Genomic DNA, 6,000 nt, shown 5'->3' on the forward strand with positions numbered 1-6,000 from the left:
CTTTTTGCTATGATTATTTTTGTTCTCTGAACTTAGACATTAATTGCATAGATTCAGTTAAGATTTGTTTGCCGTCGATATAAACAGCTTTTACTGAGTACAAGATAGATCAGCGGGAAAAAATTAAACTTCTGAAAACATTTTACGACAATCAAATGAATGGACCAAGGAAACATGGTGAAAAACCTGACTTGAGCACTTGGCCAGTTGCTCGGTTTCCCCGAGGCATCGTGACACTCTGTTTGTTATTGTTCTGCAAGAAAACCAAATTTATTTAAAGAAATAGACCCATTATGTACTTCACCTTTTTCTTTCTTTTTTTTCCCCTTCCCAACTGAGCACTAGCAAAGTCCTTTAAAGCACCTTGTGGTGCATTTTTTTTTTGGCATCTGGTACTGAACCAAATATTTGGTCTCTGCCTGTTGACTATATTTACATGAAGTTAAATCTTTTGTATTAAGCAAGATTCTGTTTTTTTGTCCTTCCTTTGATATCAAAGCGTAGAGATAATTAGTGGGATTACTCCAACAAAATAAATTCAGGGCTGCTTCTCCCAAAGAAGAAATGGAAATGATGGACATGCTGACCACGGAGCAGAGGTGTCCTGCAGGCCCAGGAGCCTCTCCAGCAACATCTCCCAATGGAGCAATGGAAATCTGCTGGAAAAGTCAGCACTCCGCTGACCACATGCTCCTCTTGAGCTGCATGACTCACATGTGACCTGAGGTTTAGGAACGGAGATTTCTGCGTTTTCAGGGCTGTGTTTGGCAGGTTTGAAGAGTCCCGAGGAGGATCCCACCGCTTCTGTGTCGAGGCTTTCCCACGGCTGCTATTTGGGTCATCTTTGTATCGATGACCCCAACCCTTGCAGTCAGAACCCATGTGAACTCTTCTTAAAAAATCTTTAGAAAGGTCTCGAGGGTCAAGCTTGAACTGAAACCTCGACTTCTGCCTCCATCTGGGTGTCCTGCATCGTGGTGCACGGGGACATGGTGCATGGATCAGCCACATGTCACTTCTATCCCTTGCCCATGCTCCTGGTGGGTCCTGCTGCATACATGCTGTTCTGGTCTGAGGTCTGCACCCTGCAAAAATTTAAGCGTGGAAAACTGATTTCAGCCCTGCCTCACGGGAAGGACCTTTGATCATACGTTGCTGGAATATTATGCAGGGAAGAGGACAACGTAGGTAAAGAAACAGCCCCTTGCAAACATCTGCCAGCCTTGCCAGCAGTTACTGAGCAGCCTTCAGTTCCAAACGAGCTCGCTAACAGCACCCGAACTAACACTCCCTTCCCAGGCACTGCAGCTGCCACCCCAACGCTGCGCAGCTAAAACCTCGCAGAAAACTGCAACTCAAAGCGCCTAACATGGATTTAATTAGCTGTGGCTTGTATTGCTAATTGCAATTTTGGTTAGCGAGTGTTATGTTAGAAGGGAATCATGTACAGGCTTTCTTTTAAGGCTGTCACGGCTTCACTTTTTTCTTTTTTCCTCATTCTTTTTGCAGCTCCAGGAGCAGCAGCGTTGCGGCGGCATCGCCGCAGCCCTAATTGCCTGGTGCTCTCTCGTGGCTGCTCGGGGGAACTGCTCGCTGCTCCTGCACCCAGGTGAAAACGGCCTTATTTCTGTGGAATAAAGGAAAGGAAAGGGCTGTTGGCCAGCGGAAACCATCGCCGTGTAATTATGAATTCCCAAGTTATGGTCTTTCTAAATGTTATCTATCTGGACACTTGGCAAGTGAGTATGCGAATTCGGTGCTACCCCAGCTCATGGGTTCCTTGTTTCTCCAGCGTTGGGGAGCAAAATATGATTTTTGCCTGTTTGTTGCTCATTCGACCAGCCAAGAAACAAGCAGGAGCTAAAGTATCTCTGCCAACACAGCTCGTCGAGCAGAGGTGGTAACGATGTCTCCCAGAGTCATCAGTTCTGAATACAGCAAATCTGAATTCTACTTTTTTCTTTCCTTTTTTTTCTTTTCCCTTCAATTATGGCATGCATAGAAAACAGCATATCCTGCAGCACGGGAACGTTAGACATGAGCTAGACCTGAACAGTGCAAGAAGGCGGTCTTGATTCATCGTGCTCCTATGATTTTGGCTGCCATAAATCTGCTCTCCTGCTCCAGCATACAATTTGAGGGCTGGCTGAATGCTGGCGCGGACACAGGGAATCATCAAAGTATAGATAATTGTGGGGCTTTTTGCTTCCGCTGTCAATGCTCTCCCCGCTATTGTCTCAGTGCTTGGGGAAGCGTGGCCAAATACCTCACATAAGACATAAAATATGAAAAAGCAAATTGTATTCCCTCTTCTATTTCTTTTCCTTGTGGTAGGATTTACTCTCATGATTCTTTATAGTTTCCAGCAAATTCTGGGTTTCTTCTCCTATTTCAGCATTCCTTTGTTCATCGTTGCTTCTGAATAAAGTTATGCAAGATCTGGCCCCTTGTTGCCAGCCCCAGCGCTGTTGGCCCCTGTCAGAAACCCAACCCAGCAGCGGGAGCAGTTTACGGCCATCCCATGGACCCAAGGAGCCACGGGCCAAACAACCCCAGTGAGCACCAACCAGCGGTGGAGAGGCCCCTTGCCTTCTAGGTGTCATCCAGCAAGCCCCAAGCTCCTAAAAATCACACAGGACATTTCGGAAAGGACAACTGCTCCATCTGAGGAGAAATCTGAGCTCACACATGTGTTTAAAGTTAAGCTAAGGTCTTCTTCCCAGAAATGCGTCGTGACGTTCTTCTCCAGGCAAGTCTTTTCCAGTAAGATAGTGTCTCCTTGCCTGGTATTTTTTGCTTAGTCTCATGTTCTTTTATCTTCCCTGTCGAACTTAAATGTCGCCATTCACTGCTAGCAGATGTGGTTTGGGATTCCTACATTCTTTTCTGCCTTTCTTTCAGGGCTTTCATCACAGCTTCTCTTTCAGCTAGGTGAATCAAAGGCCTTTCCATAGGGCAGTCAATGCGAGCTATACATGATGGCTTGTTTTATTTGGCAATCTTCTCTAGTGTGTGATTCATTGTCTGCAGGTGATTCATAGTTAGGAAATTACTTCTGAACCCTGCCAGTGCTTGTGGTTGATTAAAGTTCAGAAGTCCCTGTAGTCTGTTCACCAGCGCTTTTTTGTCAACTCAAATATTTGTGTGCAGCAAAGAACAGTAAAAAGTGGATGTGCTATTGACATGAGCAATTTACTTGAATGCTTGCATCTTTAGAAGGTCCTACCAAACTCTCTAAAACTGGCATGAAACTGTTTCACAATGTCTGACTAAATGAATCACGTTTTACAAATAAATATCTGTCAAATTGTTCAATTACTTGAGATCCAGTCATTAAGCAATAAAATAAAGCAGTAAATAGGAGACATCTGCTGCAAAGTGCTACAGAAACATAAGCATCTTTCTCAAGTTACCTCCTTTGCATTTCGGTATAATGATTCACCCGAATGTCTTAGCTGCAGCAATCAAACATCAGCAAATTGTGTTCCACAAAACAGAACCAGCATAGCCTGGTACCTTGGCCAAGGCAAATCCAGCATGGAGGTTACCTAGGAAGAGAGGCAAGAGGACCCACCACTTAATGTAGTGTGATGTTGTAGGTGAGATCAGATGGTTTGGAAGGCTGAACCCTTAAAGAAAACCTACCTTGGAAGTGATTACTTATGATCTTAAATGAATCTTTGCAAAATCTAAATGTTGCCCTTCCTCTGAATGATAACATTTCCCATATGGGCACGGAGAACCCAGCGTTTTCCCCAGAAGATGGCTGTCCTTCACGCTGGAGGTGCTTGCACGAAGAGCACCAAAACTCAAGGCATAGGTGGCTCAAGAGTTTAAGCACTAAGTTTCTCGGGACTGTCTGGTCCAATCGATTGTGGCAGGAGCTGAGAAAAATCAAAGTTTGGTATCGTCTAGGTCGCTGCTGTCACATTAAGCACAGAGCTGATCATTTCCCCTGGGTAAATCTCCACATTGCAGGAGGGTGACGGGCTTTTTCGTAGCATCAATCTGCAGTGCTGACCTAGAGAAGATAGGAATTCATCCAAATTCTTTTTGGAAATACACTCACGTACCAGCAAAATATAAAGAATTGTAGCCCTTTTCCTGAAGCTCAGACTTTGCTTCATCAAGTGATGGTTTGCAGAGCAGTGCTTGATTTATGTCTCTTTGAAAAAGAAATATTTTAAAAACTTACCTTGGTAGTTGTAGAATTTCCTGCGAATGATGCATTTTTCATGCCAAAAGAGCCCTACAATGCTGAAGAAGTACTTCCAAAATGTAAAACTGGAATGACACCTACATATTTTACAGGTAATGGAGCATGGAAATAACATAAATGGAAAGACTACTCAAGTATTCGAATCTGCGTTATCACAGATGGATCAGCTTCTTTCAGGCCTTTCTGAGTATAACATTTCAGCACCAGCAGCTCTGTCTATAACTTGGTCCACAGAGTATGTTTTAAATTGGTATTGCACATATTAAACTAATATTGCATGAACATTTCTATGTATAATTCTATTTTTTTTTTAGACAGAAACCATGCTACTTCTCCATACTTCAGGTTGCAACAGTTTTTGGTTTTCTTTTGTCCATAACTCTACTTACAAAGGAAAAATCGTGTGTATGTTTTTCTTGCTTTCTTCCAGAAGCAAGATTACAAAATCTATTTAACAATTTTACTTTTTTTTTTCCCTACAAACCTCTCATGACTGAGGAGCTCCAGCAAGTGCCATATATATTTTAAACCTCCTGTAGACATGCTTATTTAGACAAATATTTTTGCTGAGTTCAATTTCATCTATAGAAATTCAGATTGGATAAGAATCGTTTTTAAAAAAGTCCCACCAAGTTTGACTGAGGGTAATTGGCAGCAAATTACCAAGAACGCTGGGACATCATGAAACATAAAATTGGATTAAAAAAATCCCTAAACAAGGAGGTTAAGACCTCAGTGTTACATCTCATCCAAGAAAATGCATCCAGAGTAATTCAAATAAAGATGTTCTACAACCAGGAGCTGAACACTTGACTTGCAGCCACTCTTTAAACCTGTCTCAGAAGACCCAGAAATGCTCTCACTCAGGTTGGGTTTTTCCAAGACCCGGCAGCTCCTTTCTGCCAGCTGCATTTGTGCTGCTTCAGCAAAACCCCCTGTGAGGATTGGCCCGTTCTGCTCCGCTTTTATAAAAAAAATGCCTGCAAACAACAACAATGAATTTGGCATTTTATTTATCCACAGTCCTCAACTTTTTGAATTCCAGCCTCATTTAGCCAAAGATATTTGGCTTGGTCACTCTTCTTCCTTGATAGCTCAGATAAATGCGTACTTAGCCTCTATACAACATGTGCTTTTTATTTGAGGCTATGCAAAACTATGTCATGATGCTAGGGGAAAAAATATATCCTCCTACATCCTGGGGAAAAAAAAAAAAGGATGATGGTCAATTTGAACTGGTATCCACACGTCTGTGACAGCTAGTGCACACGTGGGCAAATTGTAAAGTGAGGTGCAATCAGAAAGGGCCAGAAGCAGCAAAATAACAGATAGAGGCGTCTCCCGCCGTTCTCCAACCCGTGGAGGAAATCGGGAGTGAAGCCTTGTCAACGGGGCTCCAGCTCCCGGCAGCTCCACTTCCATGGCTGTTCCTTCTTAACGAGCTTCTTGCAAAAACCTGAAAAAGTTCATCTTGAAAATGGAAATAGAAAGAAGCCAGCAGAGCCAGGCAAGAATTGTATATTCAAGGAATTGTATATTCAATGGTTCATAGGGAAAATCCCAGCTTCTCCGCACGTTTCCCAGACAGAAGCCACTTTCCTTCCTGAAGACGCCCAAGGTGAGGGAGAACCAGGATCATGGCTGGGCATGGGCCACTCCAGTGACTCTAGGCCTCTTCTAGATCTTCTTAATCAATCTGAAAATGTCCAGAACACCACAAAAGCTTTTCAATTATGGCTCAAAAACCCAAATATATGTCCCAAAGGAAGGTGAGATGAGTA

Source organism: Tinamus guttatus, unplaced genomic scaffold, assembly GCF_059628265.1.
Source record: "Tinamus guttatus ecotype Peru unplaced genomic scaffold, ASM5962826v1 Tinamus_guttatus_pri_ptg000198l, whole genome shotgun sequence".
In the NCBI taxonomy this organism is placed as follows: Eukaryota; Metazoa; Chordata; class Aves; order Tinamiformes; family Tinamidae; genus Tinamus; species Tinamus guttatus.